Source organism: Macaca fascicularis, chromosome 12 (assembly GCF_037993035.2).
Source record: "Macaca fascicularis isolate 582-1 chromosome 12, T2T-MFA8v1.1".
Taxonomy (NCBI): domain Eukaryota; kingdom Metazoa; phylum Chordata; class Mammalia; order Primates; family Cercopithecidae; genus Macaca; species Macaca fascicularis.
The window spans coordinates 38,470,970-38,493,129 of NC_088386.1; the positions used below are offsets into that span (position 1 = coordinate 38,470,970).

The 22,160-nt window shown below is 41.3% G+C and overlaps 1 protein-coding gene across 1 annotated transcript in view; it reads left to right on the plus strand.

Moving 5' to 3' along the window:
* Nucleotides 1-22,160, plus strand: part of KYNU (kynureninase) — a 164,308-nt gene that overhangs the window by 59,535 nt on the left and 82,613 nt on the right. The gene's annotated exons all lie outside the window — the stretch shown is intronic.

A 22,160-nucleotide genomic window follows, 5' to 3' on the forward strand; every position in this document is an offset into this window, starting at 1 on the left:
GAGCGAAGGAGGGAACCTAGAGCCTAAAATATCCCGCTAATTCTAGAAAAAGAGATTTTTTTGCTTAGTTCGCGGAGGCAGGAGGGATTGGAGGAGGTATATGCAGTCGGCTGTTAGCCCTTAGGTTCATGGGGTAAGAGCTAGACCTAGATACATAACTAAGGGGGTGCATATTTGTGCTTTCTTAGAGGAGATCTAATATCCCTGTTTTGTCAAGAAGTTTAAAAGAGAGAGATAGTGTGGGTGTTGCAATCTTTTTGAGAGGGGCTACACAGCTGATTATTAACACACTGAAGTAGAGTGGATGGTTTTAGGGATAAGGTACAGAGGTCACTAGCAAGGGCCTGTCCAAAAAAGTGGGGGCTGTCCCTGAAACCTTGAGGTAGTACGCACCAGGTGAGCTGACATGAAACATGGGAGTTGGGGTTTTCCCATGTAAAAGCAAACAGGTTTGGGGAATCAAGGTGTAAAGGAATTGTTTTTTTTGTTTTTTGTTTTTTTTTTTAGAAAGCAACTTTTAGGTTTAGAATAGAAAATTGGGTGGTATTGGAGAGAACTGCGGAAAGTAAAGTATATGGGTTAGGAACTATTGGACATACTGGGAGTACAGCTTGGTTAATGAGTCTGAGGTCCTGGACTAAGTGATAAGTTTCATCTGGCTTTTTAACAGGTATAACTGTTTTAAAAGGAGTTTGTGGGGTGGAGTAGGTGACTGGCGAGGAGGCAAGAAATGATAGGCTTTAGGCCTATGAGAGTTGCTTAGGGGATGGGATACTGCTTCTGTGATAGGAACTGGGTGGGTTTTTTAAGGGCAATGTGGATGGGGGTGTGGTGTTTTCTGACTGAGTGTGTGGAAGTGTCCTAAACAGCGGGATTACAGATGGGGGATAAGGAAAAGTTGCATGTTTTAAGGTGGGAGGTTGGAGGAGTAGAATAAAGTTAAAAGCCCTGGAGGGGTCTGGGTTGATGTGTTGGGTACTATGGGGAACACGGAAGTGAAGAGTAGTGTGTAGTTTTGAAAGGAGCGGAGTTTGGCATGAGGACAGGAGTAAGAAAGACTGAGTGTAGGAAAAGGTGGCAGGGAGCAGAAAAGTGGAGGCGTGGCTTGGGGTTTGGAGACTTTTCTATTAATTTCTACAACAGAGACTTGTGAGAACTTGGTGGGTCCTGAAAAATTAGGTAAAGCAGCGTAGGTTGCCCTGGTATTAATTAAAAAACATACTGGCCTACCCACCACCATCAGGGTTACCCTTGGTTGGGATGAAGAGATGGTAGTTGCCAGGGTGTCCATTTCAGGGCACCATCAAGTCTTCAGTGGCAAGGCTGATGAGATCCGAGTAGGAGGTTTTAGCCAGCTTAGGAAGGGATGGGGGCGGTCCTTGTGGGGTCTGCTCACAGTCCAACCTCCAGTGGGTCCTCCACAGAGAAGGCATGGCCTGGTGGGCTTACCTGGGTTTGGGCATTGTCTGGACCACTTGACTTCATTGCCGCACTTGAAACAGGCGCCAGGTGGAGGTGGATTGCTAGGAGGCTTCCATGTGGAACTGCAGCCCTGCGGGCCTGCAGGACCCCTGATGGTGGAGGTAAGCATTTGAAACTCTGCCTGTTTTTTTGCCTTTTACTTTCCTCATCCTGATTGTTAAAGACTTTGAAGGCTAAATTAAGAAGGTCTCCTTGTGGGGTTTGAGGACTGTCATCAAGCTTCCGAAGTTTGCGCCAAATATTAGGGGTGGATTGGGAGAGGAACTGAAGGTTTAAGATAGTGGTTCCTTTTGGGCTAGCTGGGTTTAGGTTGGTATATTTTCTTATGGCTTCAGTTAAACAAGAGAGAAAAAGGGCTGGGTTTTCATCAGGACCTTGGGTGATTTCTGAAAATTTTTCATAGTTTACTACTTTATGGGCACTCTTTTCGAGTCCTGCAAGGAGACACAAAATCATGTGATCTTGATGGCGGCATCCAGAGGCCGATAATCCCAGTGGGGGTCCTGGTTGGGAACTGCCTCTGCGCCACTAGGCTGGGCAGGAGTTTGGGGATGAATTGCATCAGCATGCCCCTGAGCTAGGGTCCAGATACTGCCTTGGACTTCTGGGGTGACGGTGGAAGAGAGGGTAATGTAGAGGTCATGCCAGGTTCGTTTATAAGACTGGGTAAGGTACTGAAACTCCCTAATATGAGGTGGGGTCTTCTGGAAATGAACTGAGTCTTTTGTTAATTTGAGAGAAGTCAATGAGAGAGAAGGGAACATGAACTCTAATAATACCTTCAGTTCCTGTTACTTCCTGAAGGGGGCACTCTAGCACAGGCGCTGAAGTAAAGGTGGGGCATGGGCTAAAGATGGCGCCTGAGCAAGTATGGGCAAGAGAGAAGGAAGAAGCCAGCAGTGGTTCCTGCTGAGGGTATGAAGGGGGAAGAGGGTTGAGTTGATAAGCAGTAGAGGATAGATAGGGGTGTAAGGTGGCAGGATGGGTTTATAGGCTTCAGGAGAGGGCAGTGAGGAAGGAGAATGAGTACAGGCAATGCTAGAATTGTCCTAAGGGGACCGTGTAGGAATAGAAGTGAATACAACTGACTGGGAAGATGGGTGACTGAGAAGACAATGAGTTATAGCAGGCAGTTGAGAGAAAGAGGTAGGGGCTGGGAGGGGTGGACAGCAGTCTGCTGGATTGAATGAAGAAGAAAAGGTAGGGTTGGGAGGAGAAAGGCGATCTGGATGGTGAGAATGGAAGAGAAGGATTTGAACAGGTAAGCAAGAATTGTAGAGGTCAGGTTGTGATCTGAGTGCAAAAAGGCCTGGACATAAGGATTTTCTCCCTGTTTCTCCAGTCATCAGCAATAATTGCTTAAGTTAGTTAAAATTGTAAAGTCAAATGTTTTATTTGTGGGCCATTTAGATGCATTATTTAATTTGTACTGCCGCCAGGCTATATTGTAAAAAAAAGACAAGGCGCTTAGGGTGGATAGCTTGCCTGAGGCCTAAGGTTTGCGGGTTTTTTTTTTTTTTATGAGGCAGCCTCCAGGGCTGTGTTTTGGAATGGAGGACCAGGAGTTTCCCATAACAGAGGGTAGGCACAGGAGAAAAGAGAAAAAGGAGACCGTCCTGGACGGCTGGAGGGAGACGATAAAAGGAGCGATCTTCACCGCTGCCTTTTTCGTTCTCCGAACGGGATCAAATGGCTTACAGGCGTCCCCCTAAGACCAGATGATCAGCAACTGCCTAGCACACACTGGAACCTTCTTGGACCAACGTTGGATTTTTGGAACGGAGAAACCAAGAGAGTCCATGCAGATTTTTCCCTGTTAACAGGGCTTCCAGGAAACTTACTGGTAGGTGAGATCCGTGACCGATGTGCATGCAGAGGGGTGACTGGAGGATGAGGAGTTTCCTTTGTCTGGCTGCTGTGGCCTGCTCTTTGAGGTGGAGGGGTAGGTCCACAGAGGATTCTGACCTGAGCCCCTCCCAGATTTCGGGACCAGAATGTAAAATTTTTGTATTGATTTGAACCCCAAGAGAGCAACAGACAACACGAGGCGGTGTGGAGCAACATGCTGTTTTAATGAGCGCCTGGATGCAGGTGGGCTGAGGCCTAAAATGGCATCAGCACCAAGTGAGGGGGGAGACAAAGGTTTTATAGTCTCCTGCAAACAGGAAATATCCTAGTCTGACATAACTGCTACGTTGTACCTGGATGGCTTCTTTCTCGATCTTCAGGAGTATGTGTCTTCCGACCAGGGTAGCTGTCTTCTGGCCAGCTCTCTTCCTGCTTCTGCTATTTTGCTGATGCTCGCTGCTAATGTAAGTGGCCTTGCGCTTTGGTACTGGGTCTGAGAAGGGAGGAGTTACTCATCTCCTTAAGCTTTCAGGCCTCTGGGAGAATCTTACTGTAGTGAAAACAAAAAGCATTAAATAAGTGTTTATCCACTTGCACTATTATTTAGCTAGCAGTCCCCATGCAGGAGGCTGGACAAGTCTACTCTGTTATCTGCGCAACCTAAAGAGTCTGACATGAGGGCATTTCCCAGCACGATGGGCAAATGGGATCACCTTACAAAACCCCATCAGGTGCAGAACACACTGTTAAATAAAAAAAAAATAAAAATTAAAATTAAAAAAAAAAAAAAAAAAAAAAATCATGAGCCAAACTAACTTTAATAGAGTTTAGTTGAGCAAAGAACAAAATCATGAGTCAGGCAGCCTCTCAAGCCAGAGTAGGCTCACAGGGACTCCAGCACAGGCATGTGGTTGGAAAATTTGTAGACAGAGAAAGTAAAGTGGTGTGCAGAAAATAGAAGTGAGGTACAGAAACAGCCTGATTGGCTACAGCCCAGCGTTTGCCTTATTTTAACATAGTTTGAACAGTTGGTCTCCTTTGATTGGCCAAAATGTGGTGATTAGCACAAGAGTAGTTTACAGTCTGCTTATGCCTCCATTTAGGTTACAGTTCATGACTTACAAAGATAGCTTTAGACTGTACTTAAAATATGTAAGGAGGCAAGTTTAGGCTAAAGTTAATTTAACAATCCCCTTTTTGGTCATCTTCTCAATTTTGAAAGATTGACCAAAACTTTAGTCATTGATGTAACTATCACCATCATAAATGTCCTTATTTGGTTTTAAAACCCACTGGAAAATAGCATTTAACAGTGGATTTTGTAAGATAGGAACAAGGACTTAAGTAATTTTTTTTTACGGGTTAGAGTTACAGGAGAAAAACAAAACCTAGTCTGTTCTAGGATATATCTGTTTCCTTAAAGTCTTCTTTTTTATTATGTCACATTTATCATAAGTGACTATTTTTTGGTTTGATCTGGTCTGTGGGGGCCTAGTGCATGAGCTCACTCCAAAACAATATCCTCCCATAATTTTGTTTAAATCTGTTAAAAGAAAATCCTTAACCAAATTAAATTTATCAGAGTATAATTGAGCAAAGAACGATTCACAAATCGGGCAGCCTCCCAAGCCATAATAGGCTCAGAGATACTCCAGCACAGCCACGTGGTGGAAGAAGATTTATGAACAGAAAAAGGAAAGTGACATACAGAGAATGGAAGTGAGGTACAGAAACAGCCAGGTTGTTTACAGCTCAGCATTTGCCTTATTTGAGCAGGGTTTGAACAGTTTATCTTCTTTGGCCAAAACGTGGTGATTAGCACGGGAGCAGGTTACAGTTTGCTTACATCTCCATTTAGGTGATAGTTCACTATGCACAGAGAAACCTTTAAGCCAGACTTGAAATATGTAAGTAGATAGCTTTAGGCTAAACTTGCTTCAACATCACTCATGTTTATTTTACCCACATTACGAAACTTTTCATAAAAATCTGTTTTTATACATCCATGTTGTGTGGAAAATTTTTAAAAAAAAAGAAAAAAGAAGTCTGTTTTTAGTTTATGACCTTATGAATATGTTCACCTATTAAATCTTTTTTAAAATAACTTTATAGGGGGGCAGGCATAGTGGCTCACACCTGTAATTCCAACACTTTGAGAGGCCAAAGCGAGAGGATCACTTGAGCCCAGGACTTCAAGACCAGCTGAGGCAAAATAGTGAGATCCCGTGGCTACAAAAAAATAAAATAAATAAGAAGGAGAAAGAAAAATTAGTGGCATGTGGGTGGCTCATACCTGTAGTTTGAGCTACTTGGGAGGCTGAGGCAGGAGGATTGATGGGAGGTCAGGAGGTGGAGGCTGCAATGAGCCATGATTGCACCACTGTACTACAGCCTGGGTGACAGAGTAAGACCCTGTCTCAAACAAAACAAAACAAACCCCCTCAAACTTCAATAGAAGAGTTGTAAGCAAAAGCAAACTCAATTTCCTACCAATTATTATTAATCATTACATTACATAAATTTCTATTGTTTTTGTATGGCTATATTGTGGATCAGAATATCAACTTCTAGTTTAAGATAACAGATTGAGGTTGGGAGCAGTGGCTGACGCCTGTAATCCCACCATTTTGGGAGGCTGAGGCGGGCAGATCACGAGGTCAGGAGTTCGAGACCAGCCTGACCAACATGGTGAAATGCCGTCTCTCCTAAAAATACAAAAATTAGCCAAGCGTGGTGGCACATGCCTGTAATCCCAGCTACTCAGGGGACTGAGGCAGGAGAATCGCTTGAACCCGAGAGGTGGAGGTTGCAGTGATCTGAGATTGTGCCACTGCACTCCAGTCTGGCAACACAGTGAGACTCCGTGTCAAAAAAAAAAAAAAAAAAAAAAAAAAAAAGATAACAGATTGAGTACAAACTGAAAATTCTCCATTCTATGACAAATACAGAGAAGTGATTAAAAAAATTAACAAGCATATAGCAACAATTAAAAATAAATAAATAGAAATCTGCATAGACCAGAAATTTATGACCATTATTGAAGAAAGGAACAGTCAGAAATCAGAAGGTAATATATTGGGGGCAGCACATGTGGAGTCAGGCTCAGTGTAGGACTGAGTCAAAGACTTTTCCCAAGAAACCCCAGGGCTAATCTGGGCAGCCCTGGATGCTTAAGTCTGGAACCCAGGGCCAGAATCTTTGACAGCCAGATCCAGTAAAGGCCAAAACCCAGAATCTCCTCCCACACCAGTAGATTCTCAAAACACAGTGCACTTGATCAGGCTGTCAGACTTACCTAGAGCCGTGCGTATTCTGATGGAGGGAATTCTCCTCTGAGCAATCCCGGATTGCATTTAAAAGTGTGCAAAATATTTGTGTAATAAATCCTTCATTTGTGTTCATTTGTTAGAAGCCAATTCTAGACATTCAAGTGTTCTAATATGTAACCAAAAAAAAAAAAAAAAACTGGAAAAATAATTCGCATTTAATTTGACCAGAGAATATGTGTTTCACTTTATTCAGTTTACTTTCAGAACATAAACTGCATTCTAATCCTGTTATTTTGTTCTTGATATTTATCATCCTCTAAAGAGAAGTTAGAATGTTTATATACAAGCCAGGGAAGTGGTAAAGTGATATTATTCAGTAAGATTTATTTATGAAGCCAATAAACCTTGCAAAAAGATATCCTTTGACTATTTAAAAGTTTACAGCTCTATTGCAACTTATTAAATGTCCAAGAGCCTTGTTGTCCAGTAAATACATGTATGACATATAAAGGTCCTTGAAATTTCAAACCAGCCACCTTTCATTATTGTTACTAAGGAAAAATAAAAAAAAAAAAAAATAAGAGAAAGACTATAAATATTCAGACTTGTTTAGAAAACTAAAGAGACTAAACTTATTTTAAATTTTTAAAAGAAAATTTGTCAACCATGGCTGTAGGGTTTTTATGCCTGTCTTTGAAAAACCACACACTCATACAATTTATATTCTGGCCCACAAGGCTGCCCCCACTTCAGATGCCAGTCGAAAATCCTAGAAACCACCCTTACTTTGCACGTACCAGCTATAAATTCAGGGATTTCCACAGTGCCCTTTGCAGGCTCCACAATTTGCTAGAGCACTTTCAGAACTTTCTTTCACTTTACTTTATGTTTGCCAGTTTATTATAAAGATACAACTCAGAAACAGCCAATGTAAGAGATGCACAGGGCATGGAAATAGGGGAGCTTCCCTGCCTTCTCTGAACCTGCCACTCTTTCGGTACTTAGATGTGTTCATCAGCCCAGAACCTCTCTGAGTCTTACTGTTTTTATAAAGCTCAGTCCCAGCCCTCCTCTCCCTCTGGGAGGTCAGTGGGTAGAGCTAAAATTTCACCTCTCCTCCCTCTGATCACTTGGTCTTTTTGATGAGCAGCCCCCCATCGTGAGATGTCTCTCAGGGCCCCAACCTAAGTCACTTCATTAGCATCAACTCTCCTGTGATCTAAGGGGGCTTGTTATGAATAACAAAAAATACTTTTACCACTTGGACTATCCAAGGGTTTTAGGAGCCATGTGCCCTGAACTGGGAACAAAAAGCAAATATTTCTTGTTATGCCACACCTATGGGACAAAATTCATTTAGTTTTCTGCATTTTTGTCTTTGAATGCTGCATTAGTTAAATTAGATGTGTTTGGTCCCAAAATATAACGTAGGATATAGAGGATAACAATGATTTCTTAAAATGGGCAAAGTGAGTTTTGTAGACCTGAAACTTCATAAACGAAATATTTATAACTTTCCCGAAGTGTCAAACCTTATCTGACAAATGCGTTGTCACATTTTATTTGAAGTCTTTTCAGTGGTCTGGGTTGTAAATCAGAGTTAGGAAGGGTGTGATAGCTCCCATGGTTAGGAAGTTTAGAGCCACAGGAATTTGAGAGATTTGTTGTGCTGGATGGGCCCTGAATCCGTGACCTGACCTGTAGGTAACTTAGTTTCCTAAACCGATGGATCCATCTTTATTGATAAAAGGGCATCTGTTTTGGTCTCTCAGGTCATAGTATTATTTCTAAAATGTTTTAACTTCCAAAATTATATACATATTAGTCAGAGAAATGGTCCTTACTTAAGTCAAATTGAAAAATGAATCAATGAAGCACAGTGACTCATGCCTGTAATCCCAACACTTTGGGAAGGTAAGGTGGGAGGATTGCTTGAGCCCAGGAGTTTAAGACCAGCCTGGGCAACATGGTGAAACTCCACCTCTGCAAGAAATACAAACACACAAAAATTAGCCGGGTATGGTGGTGCATGCCTATAGTTCCACCTATTCGAAAGACTGAGGTGGGAGGGTAGCTGGAACCTGGGAGTTTAAGGCTACAGTGCTGCTGCACTCCAGCCTGGGTGACAGAAAAAAAAAAAAAGAGAAAGAAAGAAAAGAAAAAAAAAAAAGAAAAATGTATAACTTCACTCAAACAGACTCTTTCAGAATGTGTTTGTGTGTGTGTGTTCATTTTGTTTGCAAACCCCATGCAACTTCCCATTTTGCCTTGGTTACTAAGAAGTTCTGAGAAAAATTTGATCAAGTTTAAAGTAACAAAAATATTTAATAAATTCTAATTTGTTTCTCATCTGCATTTATTGTGTTGCTACTTTCTATCATTCTTCCTCAAATAGTTTTGTATTACAATTTATCTCAAACCTCTTTGGAAGTAAGTATGGTTTAAATGATGAAATAATTAAAATAATAGTGTAGTAACTGCTGTAAAGAGTAGCAAAGGCCAAATTTATTTTTTCTACTTGCTAGTGTTACCAGCAGCGAATCCATATGGGTCTGTAGCAACCTCAATTTTTGCCTCTTCAGAAGAAATAATTCAACTGAGGGGTATAATGCAGGAGAGACCGAGGCAGGTTTTAGAGCAGGAGTGAAAGTTTATTAAAAAGTTTTAAAGCAGGAATGAAAAGAAGTAAAGTATACTTGAAAGGGCCAAGTGGGCAACTTGAGAGATCAAGGGCATGGTTTGACCTTTGACTTTGGGTTTTATATTTTGTCATGCTTCTGGGGGCTTGTGTCCCTTCTCTTCTGATTCTTCCCTTGGGGTGGGCTGTCCTCATGCACATTGGCCTGCTAGCACTTGGGAGGGGCTGCATGTGCATTGTGTTTACTGGAGATGTGTGCATGCTCCCTTGAGGAATTCTTCCCTTACCAGCTGAATGTCCCTAGAAGGTTACATAAGAGACATTACAACTTGGCCATTTTGCATCAGAGAAATGCAAATCAAAACCACAATGAGATACCATCTCACACCAGTTAGAATGGTGATCATTAAAAAGTCAGGAAACAACAGGTGCTGGAGAGGATGTGGAGAAATAGGAACACTTTTACACTGTTGGTGGGACTGTGAACTAGTTCAACCATTGTGGAAGACAGTGTGGTGATTCCTCAAGGATCTAGAACTAGAAATACCATTTGACCCAGCCATCCCATTACTGGGTATATACCCAAAGGATTATAAATCATGCAGCTATAAAAACACATGCACACGTATGTTTATTGCAGCACTATTCCCAATAGCAAAGACTTGGAATCAACCCAAATGTCCATCAGTGACAGACCAGATTAAGAAAATGTGGCACATATACACCATGGAATACTATGCAGCCATAAAAAAGGATGACTTCATATCCTTTGTAGGGACATGGATGAAGCTGGAAACCATCATTCTCAGCAAACTGTCGCAAGGACAGAAAGCCTAACACTGCATGTTCTCACTCATAGGTGGGAATTGAACAGTGAGAACACTTGGACACAGGGTCGGGAACATCACACACTGGGGCCTGTCATGGGGTGGTGGTGGGGAGGGATAGCATTAGGAGAAATAGCTAATGTAAATGACGAGTTAATGGGTACAGCACACCAATATGGCACATGTATACATATGTAACAAACTTGCACGTTGTGCACGTGTACCCTAGAACTTAAAGTATAATAAAGATAAATAAATAAAAGAAAGTTTCTCAGGATATTGTTTCATCCTTTATTAAAACGAACAAACAAAAAAAGGTAGGATCAAATTAAGAAAAGCAGAATGTTTTGGTAGGATTAGGATCTCAAGATAATTATCTGAAGCCAATAAAATGTTACATTATTAAAAAAAAAAATTCTTGGCCATTTTGCCTCTTAATGTACATGTTTGAGCCCACTCACCCAAATCTTGAGATATTGGGAAGCTGCTATCTTTTGGGAGACTGTCTTTCCCCGGCGCTGGATGCAACCGATTATTATTTTAGAGAGACAGGTAACAACTGCCTGGCCATCACCTGACATTCCTGGTGATGTGAGGGAGACGCCTGCCCTGCTCATGTCTGCCTGATTACCTACTGTAACACTAAGTTATCTAAATGTGCCATGAGCAAACAGACAAGTTGTATATTTTGGGTCATGACTGAATCTTCCAGGTTCTTAAAACCACAGCCTTTAGTTTACCATAAAAAATTTTTAAAAGAAGTAAAAGGAGGATAATAAAAATTATTATGTGTACAAATTGATAGTGTGGATAGAGAAGAGAAAGAAATAACCATATTTATTCATAGATGTAGAAAAAATTCAATTTCAGATGAGAAGAAACGCTATTAATGAAACATTTTATAGAAAGCCAACAATTCTTCAAAACATGGAATAACTTTCCCTTATAATTAATGTCATATTATCAAGATGGTAGAAATAAAATTGCTGCAGAATATTAATATTATTATTAAGCTTACTTCTCCCTGCATATATAAAAATCACAAAGGGTTAGCTACATGCATTTGAGATTATAAAAATGGTGTAATGTGAACATAAATTTGCTTTATGAAATCTGTGGCTGACCCTCAGAGAAGCAATAATCCCTGGAAGCTATCCCCCGATAGTTACAGACCCTCGGACATGTACCAGCCACCTCTAAAGGCTGCTGAAATTTGTTACTTGAAAAATGGAATGTAAAGTTCTTGGACTTAGCCTAATTACAAACCTTACAGCCAAATCCACAATAACATTTGCATCTGCTTAGTAAAATATACAGAATACGGTATGGCAGTTATGAGACCCATAATGAACCCTCTTATCCAATGGAAAACAGCTTGTGGCCTTGTCATCCCCACTTTGCAAGAGATTTGAAATTATGTTAGGATTAAAAAGACACAGAGGGAAGTTATGAGCCTAGGTATCAAATCAAATACACACAGTATTTTCTGTAAACAATGCTTTAAGCCCAAAAGAACATTCTTATTTTATTTTTCTTCTACAAGACTTTTGGTCAGTTAGTTCATCTCTTTGCACATGGGTTTCCTCATTATGAAATGAAGAAAATTAGAGTAGGTACCTCATTGAGTTGCTATGCAGGCTGAAATAATACAAGTCATAATTAGAAGTGTTGAAATACTTAAGGGATCCATAAACATTAGCTTGCCAGGCTTTGAGACCAGAATGCAGTTGCTTGCATTTAACTAAGTTTTATCTTCTGGTAAAGCAAAAATATGATGTTCAATAAATAAATAAACAAGGAATAAACAAGCAGAGAAACACTCTTTGGATTAGAGCACTGGCTCACACTCATCTCAGAAGTGATTTAAATCTTGACATTTATTGCAGTGAGTCATAGATGATCTTATAAAATAAAGATCCTTTCAAAACCTGCTAAGCTCTCTGGAAGCATTTTAAAAATTTTGCCCCCATATAACTGGAGCTCTTGATGTTTCCACATTAATTCAAAATAATTAGGAAAAAGTAAAGGAATGAAGAAAAACAACTTGAATAAACTTTGGTTAACTTTAAAAAAATATATATTGTTAATGAAATGATGATATTGAAACATCTTAGAACAATATTGGTTTCAGAAATCTAATTTGAACCAAAAAAGATAGGCCAATTAGGTAAATAATCTTTTGAAAATACAGACATTCCTCAAAGATATTGTGGCTTGGTTCCAGGCTGCTGCAGTAAAGCAAATATTGCAATCAAGTGAGTCACACAAATTTTTGTTAACCAGTACATATGAAAGTTATGTTCATACTGTAGTCGATTAAGTATGCAATAGCATTACATCTAAAAAGCAATGTGGATACCTTAATATAAAAAATACTTTATTGCTAAAAAATGCTAACAATCATCTAAACCTTCAGTGAGCTGTAATCTTTTTGCTGATGGGGGTGTGTCTTGCCTCTATGTTGATGGCTGCTGACTGGTTGGGATGGTGTTACCTGAAGGTTGGAGTGGCTGTGGCAACTTCTTAAAATAAGATAGCAATCATGTTTGCTATGTCAATTGAGTATTCCTTTCATGAAAGAAGTCTCTGTAGCTTGTGATGCTATTTGACAGTATGTTACTCACAGTAGAACTTCTTTCAAAATTTGAAGCAATCCTCTAAAATCCTGCCATTGCTTGCTTTATCAATTAAGTTAATGAAACATTTTATTCTTTTGTTGTCATTTAAACCATGTTCACAGCATCTTCACCATCTTCAAAATCTTAACCATTTTTCCTTGCTCTTTCATAAAAGGCAACCCCTCATCTGCTGAAGTTTTATTATGAGATTGCAACAATTCAGTCACATCTTCAGGCTCCACTTCTAGTTCGAATTCTCTTACTATTCCACTACATCTGCAATTATTTCCTTCACCTGAAGCCTTGAGCCCATCAAAGTCATCCATGAGGGTTGGAATAAACTTCTCCCAAATTCCTGTTCATGTTGATAGTTTGACCTCCTCCCACTAATCATGAATGTTCTTAGTGGCATCTAGAATGGTGGATCCTTTCCAGGAAGTTTTCAACTGACTTTGCACAGATCCATCAGAGGGATCACTATCTGTGGCAACAATATCCTCACAAATTTTTTTTTTTTTTTTTTTTTTTTTTTTTTTTGAGAAGGAGTCTCTCTCTGTCACTCAGGCTGGAGTGCAGTGGCACAATCTCAGCTCACTGCAACCTCTGCCTCCCAGGTTCAAGCGATTCTCCTGTTCTCAAACTCCCAAGTAGCTGGGAGCACAGGCAGGCGCCACCATCCCTGCCTACTTTTTATAATTTTAGTAGAGATGGGGTTTCATCACGTTAATCAGGCTGGTCTCGAACTCCTGACCTCCGGTGATTCGTTCACTTTGGCCTCCCAAAGTGCTAGGATTACAGGCAGAAGCCACCCCGCACCTGGCCTGTTTTCCAAATTTTTTATTTTAATTTTTTAATTTGTTTTTTACTTTTATTTTTTATTTTTGAGACAGAGTCTTGTTCTGTCACACAGGCTGGAATACAGTGGTGCAGTCACAGCTCACTGCAGCCTTGATTTCCCGGGCTCCAGCAATTCTCCCGCCTCAGCTTCCCCCTAGTACCTGGGACCACAAGCACGTGCGACCATGCCTGGCTAATTTTTGTATCATTGGTAAAAATGGGGTTTCACCATTTTGCTCAGGCTGATCTCAAACTCCTGAGCTCAACCAGTCCACCTGCCTAGGCCTCCCAAAGTGCCGGGATTACCCTGCCCAGCTGCCAAATTTTATTCTTAAAGAAGACTACTTGAAAGTCAAAATTACTCCATGATCCATGGACTGCAGAATGGATGTTGTGTTAGCAAACTTGAAAACTTTAATATCCTTTGTGCATCTCCATCAGAGCTCTTGGGTGACTAGGTGCATTGTCAATAAGCAGTAAATGTTTTGAAAAGATCTTTTTTTCTGAGCAGTAACTCTCAACAGTGGGCTTAACATATTCAGCAAACCATGCTGTAAAAAGGTGGGCTGTCATCCAGGCTTTGTCGTGTCACTTATAAAGCACAGGAAGAGTAGATTTAGCATAATTCTTAACAGCCCTAGGATTTTTTGAATGGTAAATAAATATTGGCCTAAAGTCATTAGCTACATTAACCCCGAATAAGATTCTGCCTGTCCCTTGAAGGTTTGTAGCCCAGACTTCCTTTCTAGCCATAAAACCTAGATAGCATCTTCTTCCAATAGAAGACTCATTCATCTACACTGAAAATCTATTGTTTAGTGAAGCCTGCATCAATTATCTTAGCTTGATTTTCTGGGTAACTTGCTGCAGATTCTCCATCAGCACTTGTGTTTCACCTTGCACTTTTTGCATTTCAAATAGCCAACTTGAGACAAGTTTATTAGTAATTTCATGGTACCCTTTTGTGGGCTGATTCTCACCTGACCCTTTCCCAAGCAACTCCTGTGAGTAACGTCAGTGTATCCTTTTGTTGCTCTTTTTCCAGCCACCCTTACAGACCCCTGACACAACCAACCTGTAAATGACCTCAGTATGTGTAATCTTAAGTCATCTTGTTAACACAGACACCTCCGAGGTTCCCAGGGAAACTTCAGCAGAGTTCTCTAAACTGAAATCTTGAGAGAGGAAGATTTTCAAGTAGGAACCAGACAAATTCACTTAAAACTCGCCACTACACACCTGTGTTATAGAAGAGTTCTATTTTTTCTATTTCAGATTGGATTTCCTCTTCAAGCTTACTATACTGTGTCTTCTTAAAAAGTAGTTGAAGGCATTGGAATAAAAGTTAATGTCCCAAACAGCACTTTGCTGAATATTGCTGTTTCTTTAACAGCCTTTCTCCCAGCTCTTCTGAGATGGTCCATGACATTACCTTCCTTGCCCATTACCTTCATCCCTTGAATGGGCCCAAAACTTCGGGATGCAAAAACATTAATTCCATTGACTTGGTTGAGAAAGATCATAGGTCAGGTTTTTTTATCCAAAGATTATCCTGGGAATACTTCATTTGGGCCAAAATGAGGGATTATTCCAAAGAAGATTGAAGAAGCAAATACTCCTCCCCCTAGTAATATACTCTTGGACAATGATTACAGTTTGCATTTCTGCTGATAATGCTATGTGCTATAATTATACGTAAGCATATAAGAAACCTGGGGTAAAACCATGGACTTTCTCCCTTTTGCTGGCATCATCTACAGAAATACCATGGGCATCATGAAAGGCAGGATAGCTATAGGCTGAAAAAGAGCACGGTTCAGTTTGCTGCTGTCATGATGCCCTGTTGAGAGACTGCTCTTCAAGGTTTCTTGTATCCTTGGGTCCTCCAAGTCAGGCCTGGATGCATCTTTATTTACAAAGAGTAGTTGCCTCTATTTTCTCAATTGAAATGAAGAAATTTTTAAGATCTAATAATTGTGTCGACTGAAGAAATCATCAACAAAAGGATCTGCATTCGATGATACAGAAGTGCACCTGGACCCTATGCAGGCAGTGGCACTGCTGCACCCCGGTCACTGCCTGGCTCCTATGCTATGTACTCCTCTTGGGGAGTATGTACTCCTGGGGCCTACGTCCACCTTGAACTTCTAAGTTTCTTTCCTTAAACCTTATGAGCCGACCTGTGCTAGTTTCACACTTTTCTTTTACATCTTCCTCACCTCTGTCAGGCGTCAAAGAATTGAAAAGAATTGGGGCCTTGCTGTGGTTTAGGCTTTGGCTTAGTGGAATGTTGGGGCTGGTTTGATTACCTGACTAGATCACTCAAACTTTCTCCATATCAGCAATAAGGCTTGCATTAGTCTGTTTTCAGCTGCTGATAAAGACATACCCAAGACTGGGCAATTTACAAAGGAAAGAGGTTTAATGGAGAACTCACAGTTGCACATAGCTGGGGAAGCCTCACGATAGTGGCAGAAGGTGAGGAGGAGAGAGTCACATCTTATGTGGATGGCAACAGGCAAAGACAGAGCTTGTGTAGGGAAACTCCCCTTTTTAAAACCATCAGATCTCATGAGACTTATTCACTATCAGGAGGACAGCACATGAAAGACCTGCCCTCGTGATTCAATTACTTCCCACCAGGTCCCTCCCACAACAAGTGGGAATTCAAGGTGAGATTTGGGTGGGGAGGCAGCCAAACCATATCATTCCACCCTTGGCCCCTCCCAAATCTCATGTCCTCACGTTTCAAAACTAATCATGCCTTTCCAACAGTCCCCCAAAGTCTTAACTCATTTCAGCATTAACTCAAAAGTCCACAGTCCAAAGTCTCATCTGAGACAAGGAAGGTCCCTTCTGCCTATGAGCCTGTAAGATAAATGGCAAGTTAATTACTTCCTAAATACAATGGAGGTACAGGCATTGGGTAAATACAGCTGTTCAAAATGGGAGAAATTGGCCAAAACAAAGGGGCTACAGGTCCCATGCAAGTCCAAAATCCTGTGGGGCAGTCAAATCTTAAAACTCTGAAATGATCTTTGATTCCATGACTCGCATCTGGGTCATGCTGTGCAAGAGGTGGGTTCCCATGTGGTCTTGGGCAGCTCCACCCCTGTGGCTTTGCAGGGTACAGCCTCACTCCCAGCTGCCTTCATGGGCTGGTGTTGAGTGTCTGCGGCTTTTCTGGGCGCATGGTGCAAGCTGTCAGTGGATCTACCACTCTGGAGTCTGGAGGACAGTGGCCCTTTTCTCACAGCTCCACTAGGTGGTGACCCAATAGGGACTCTGTGTCCCTTCTGCACTGCCCTAGCAGAGGTCCTCCATGAGGACCCCACCTCTACAGCAAACATCTGCCTGGCATTTCCATACGTCTTCTGAAATCTAGGTGGAGGTTCTCAAACCTTGACCTCTGTGCACTCACAAGCTCAACGCCACATGGAAGCTGTCAAGGCTTGAGACTTGCACCCTTCGAAGCCATGGACTGAGCTGTACCTTGGCCCCTTTCAGCCATGGCTGTAGTGGCTGGGAATCAGGGCACCAAGTCCCTAGGCTGCACACAGCAGGCAGGCTCTGGGTCCCACCCATGAAACCACTTTTTCCTCCTAGCCCTCTGGGCTTGTGATGGGAGGGGCTGCTGTGAAGACCTCTGACATGCCCTGGAGACATTTTCCCCATTGTCTTGGGGATTAACATTCTGCTCCTTATTACTTTTGCAAATTTGTGCAGCTACCTTGGATTTCTCCACATAAATTTGGATTTTGTTTTCTATCGTGTTGTCAGGCTGCAAATTTTCCACACTTTTATGCTCTCTTTCTCTTTTAAAATGGAATGCCTCTAACAGTACCAAAGTCACATCTTGAATGCTTTGCTGCTTAGAAATTTCTTCCGCCAGATACCCTAAATAATCTCTCTCAAGTTCAAAGTTCCACAAATCTCTAGGGCAGGGGCAGAATGCCACCAGTCTCTTTGCTAAAACATAACAAAAGTCACCTTTGCTCCAGTTACCAACAAGCTCCTCATCTCCATCTGAGACTACTTCAGCCTGAATTTCATTGTCCATATCATTATCAGCATTTTGGTCAAAGCCATTTGACAAGTTTCTAGGAAGTTCCAAGCTTTCCCACATTTTCCTGTTTTGTTGTGAGCCCTCCAAACCATTCCAACCTCTGCATGTTACCCAGTTCCAAAGTTGCTTCCACGTTTTGGGGTATCTTTTCAGCAATGTCCCATTCTACTGGTAGTAATTTACTGTATTAGTCTGTTTTCATGCTGCCGATAAAGACATACCTGAGACTGGGCAATTTACAAAGGAAAGAGGTTTTCCAGAGAACTCACAGTTCCACATGGCTGGGGAAGCCTCACAATCATGGCAGAAGGCAAGGAGGAGCAAGTCACATCTTACATGGATGGCAGAAGGCAAAGAGTCAGCTTGTGTAGGGAAACTCCCATTTTTAAAACCATCAGATCTCATGAGACTTGTTCACTATCATAAGGACAACACAGGAAAGACCTGCCCCTATGATTACGTCCCACCAGGTCTCTCCCACAATACATGGGAATTCAAGATGAGATTTGGGTGGGGACACAGCCAAACCATATCAAGGCTGTTGGTCTTTCCTGTCATTCTTACGTTCACTAAGTAGCAATTTTAACTTCTTTCAAGAACATTTTCTTTGCATTTACAACTTGGCTGTTTGGCACAAGAGATTTAGCTTTCAGCCTACCTTGGCTTTTGACACGTTTTCCTCACTAAGCTTTATCATTTCTAGCTTTTGATTTAAAGAGAGAAGCAGGCCGGGCGCGGTGGCTCAAGCCTGTAATCCCAGCACTTTGGGAGGCCGAGACGGGCGGATCACGAGGTCAGGAGATCGAGACCATCCTGGCTAACACAGTGAAACCCCGTCTCTACTAAAAATACAAAAACTTAGCCGGGCGAGGTGGTGGGCACCTGTAGTCCCAGCTACTTGGGAGGCTGAGGCAGGAGAATGGCGTGAACCCGGGAGGCGGAGCTTGCAGTGAGCTGAGATCCGGCCACTGCACTCCAGCCTGGGTGACAGAGCGAGACTCCGTCTCAAAAAAAAAAAAGAGAGAAGCATGTGACGCTTCCTTTCACTTGAACACTTAAAGGCCATTGTGGGGTTATTGACTGGCTTATTTTCAGTGTTGAGTCTCAGGGAATAGGGAGTCTGGAGACGTGGGAGAGAAATGGGGGAAGGGCTGATCAGTGGAGCAGTCAGAGCACACAACATTTATTGATTAAGTTCTCTGTCTTATGTGAATGTGGTTTGTGGCATGCCAAAATAATTACAGCATTAACATCAAATATAATTGATCATAGAAATAATAATAAAGTTTGAAATATTGCAAGAATTATCAAAATGTGATACAGAGACATGAGGTGAGCACATGCTTTTGGAAAAATGGCACTGATAAGATCAGTTGATGGAGGGTTACCACAGACCTACAGTTTGTTTTAAAAACAAACAAAATGCCAGGTGTGGTGGCCCATGCCTATAATCCCCCCAGCACTTTGGGAGGCAGATAGCCTGAGCTCAGGAGTTTGAGACCAGCCTGGACATTGTAAAACCCTGTCTCTACCAAAAATACCAAAAATTAGCTGGACGTGGTGCAACTGAGGTAGGAGGATTGCTTGATCTTGAGAGGCCGAGTTTGCAGTGAGCTGTGATCATGCCTCTGTACTCCAGCCCAGTGACAAAATAAAAGAAGACAAAAAACAATGAAGTGAAGTGCAATGAAACAGAGTATGCCTGTACACTAAAAATCAGTCTGTTGTAGCTCTTTGATGTTAAGAATGCTAAATTATTTAGTGCCTTTAGGTAATATTTGTAATAAACACTTATGTTAATGTTTTGAAACTTTACTATTTGCACCACCCACGGTTATAGGTGTACACATTCTTGCATGTTGGACTAACCCTGTCCTTGGACAAAGGTCAGTAGCAGATGAAGATTGCATTTTGTGATGTGCTCAGTTAAGTTTAATTTAAAGTGGTCCATTGTACAATAATGTTTGTGTATGTGTACAGACAAATTATTCAAATCAGGAAGGGATTATTTACAAAGAATTGGTCCAAGTTTGAGGAGGCCGTTGAAAGTGAGATGAGGGAAGCTCTATACCAAGTGTAAGAGTAGTTTAATTCTGCCCAGCACATCTGGAGGGGAACATGTGTGTAAGTGCATCACATTCCCAAGCCAGAAAAATTTTAGGTGATTCAAAATGAACATTGTATTGTTTGGAGAACCAAAATGTCCAGGAATCTATATCCTTTTTTTGTTTGTTTTTGTTTTTTGAGACAGAATCTACCTCTGTCACCCAGGCCGCAGTGCACTGCTACCTCTCCTGCCCCACGACCTTCCGCAGGCTCAAGCAATCCTCCAACTCAGCCTTCCAAGTAGCTGGGACCACAGGCATGCACAACCATGTCCAGCTATTTTTGGTATTTTTAGTAGAGACAGGGTCTCACCATGTAGCCCAGACTGGTCTTGAACTCCTGAGCTCAAATGATCCACCCACCTTGGCCTCCCAAAGTGTTGGAATTACAGATGTGAGCCATCACGCCCAGCCTATATCCAAATTCTTTTTTCTTTTATGTTTTTCTTTTTCTTTTTATCTGTTTTTTGTTTTCTTATTTCTTTCTTTGTTTTTTGTTTTTGCTTTTTTTAGATACAGGTTCTCACTCTGTCACCCAGGCTAGAGTGTGGAGTGCAGTGGTAAAATTTATAGTTCACTAAAACCTCAAGCACTCTTCCTGTCTCAGCCTCCAGAGTAGCTGAAACTATAGGAGCATGCCACTATACCTGGCTAATTTTTAAAAATTGTTTGCAGAGACAGAATCTCGCTGTGTTGCCCAAGCCCATCTTGAACACTTGGGTTCAAGCATTCCTCCTGCCTCAGTCTACCACGATATCCATTTTAATCAGAATATAATATTTAAGCAAAAAAGGAATGTCTGAGCTACAGAAAGTCTCCTTCTTCCTGCCTCTTCCATTTCTTGATTTTTATTTGTGATAATTATTTTTTCTTTAATTTTCTCCTCACTTTATTCTTTGAAATGCTTCTCTTTCTACTAATTCTGTATTTTTCTTCATATTGCTTTTTCTTTCCTCCTTCCACTCACCCTGCCATTTTTTTTAAATAAATGATTTTCCCAAAAGATGTGTGTAAATAACAGGGAGTCAAGAGTAAGACCAAGTTACTTTAGTGTTTGTTTTAGAAATAGCAGTAAAAATTCACACTATAATTGTTCTGTGGTCGGCAGTTTATGCAAACCTATCCCCCAAATCGGAGGTAGCTGAAAGGCCCAAGAAAGAGACTAACAAATCCAGTTTCTCAGAAAGAAACATTTAATAGGGAGTGAGAAACAGAAGTCATGATGTCCCGGCAACTGGCAACAGCAAGATTAGATAGTGAATCCCCCCCTCCACCCACTCCCCGCCACACCATTACCCACCAGAGGTAGAACTTACATGTAAAACACAGGGAAGGATTGTGTGGAACAATTGAAGTCAACCTCTCAGGGAAAGGCAAGAATGCTGTGTGAATCTGCCTAAGAGCAGGATTTATGGGAGCAGTAGTTTAAATAGAAATCTTAAAGGCATTCCCAGAATAAGGGTTACTCAGAAGTCAACATGGCAGGTTAACACCCAATATGGAGTTGCTTTAGCCTCCACAATAATGTAGAGAAACAAATATAATGAAGATGGTGGTATTTTTTAAACCATATTTCAAAGAAATCTTCTCTTTGAAACATGGAAAAGAAGAAGGCATATGTCACTATATGCAACATAAGCTTATATTCATATCTATTTAGTATATCTAGGACAAATTTCATTTAGTTCTAGGAATATACACTGAGATTTTTCTTATTGCCCCTTGACGTTAGATATTATTGACCTTGGCCGGGCGCAGTGGCTCACGCCTGTAATCCCAGCACTTTGGGAGGCCGAGGCGGGCGGATCACAAGGTCAGGAGATCGAGACCACGGTGAAACCCCGTCTCTACTAAAAATACAAAAAACTAGCCGGGCGCGGTGGCGGGTGCCTGTAGTCCCAGCTACTCAGGAGGCTGAGGCAGGAGAATGGCGTAAACCCAGGAGGCGGAGCTTGCAGTGAGCCGAGATCGCGCCACTGCACTCCAGCCTGGGCGACAGAGCGAGACTCCGTCTCAAAAAAAAAAAAAAAAAAAAAAAAAAAAAAAGATATTATTGACCTTACAATGATCAGAGATACATCTTTTAACTTCCACCACTTGTTCATCAACCTTGTCTGTCAAATGGAGAAATCTACGTGGCAAATGCAACAAGAAGTTTTCCTTGACGCAATAAAGATACAGGTCCTTCCTTAAATGGCTATGTTGAAATATAAATTCTTAAATTATATACTTATTTACATGGCTTCTCCCCTCTAGTGAACTTATCCTGGAATCTATTAGATTTATTCTACTTACTGTCTATTCTTTTAAAATGAGACTCTCAGAAATATCCCTCTGGATACAAAATGTAGGATTTGTATTATACGTTTTCTCTAACATCTAGCTCGACCTTCAAACATTAAGGTACACATCCCATTTTTCTCAGTGACAGTAAAGGGACATAATTTCTATTACACAGGTCTAATTGCCT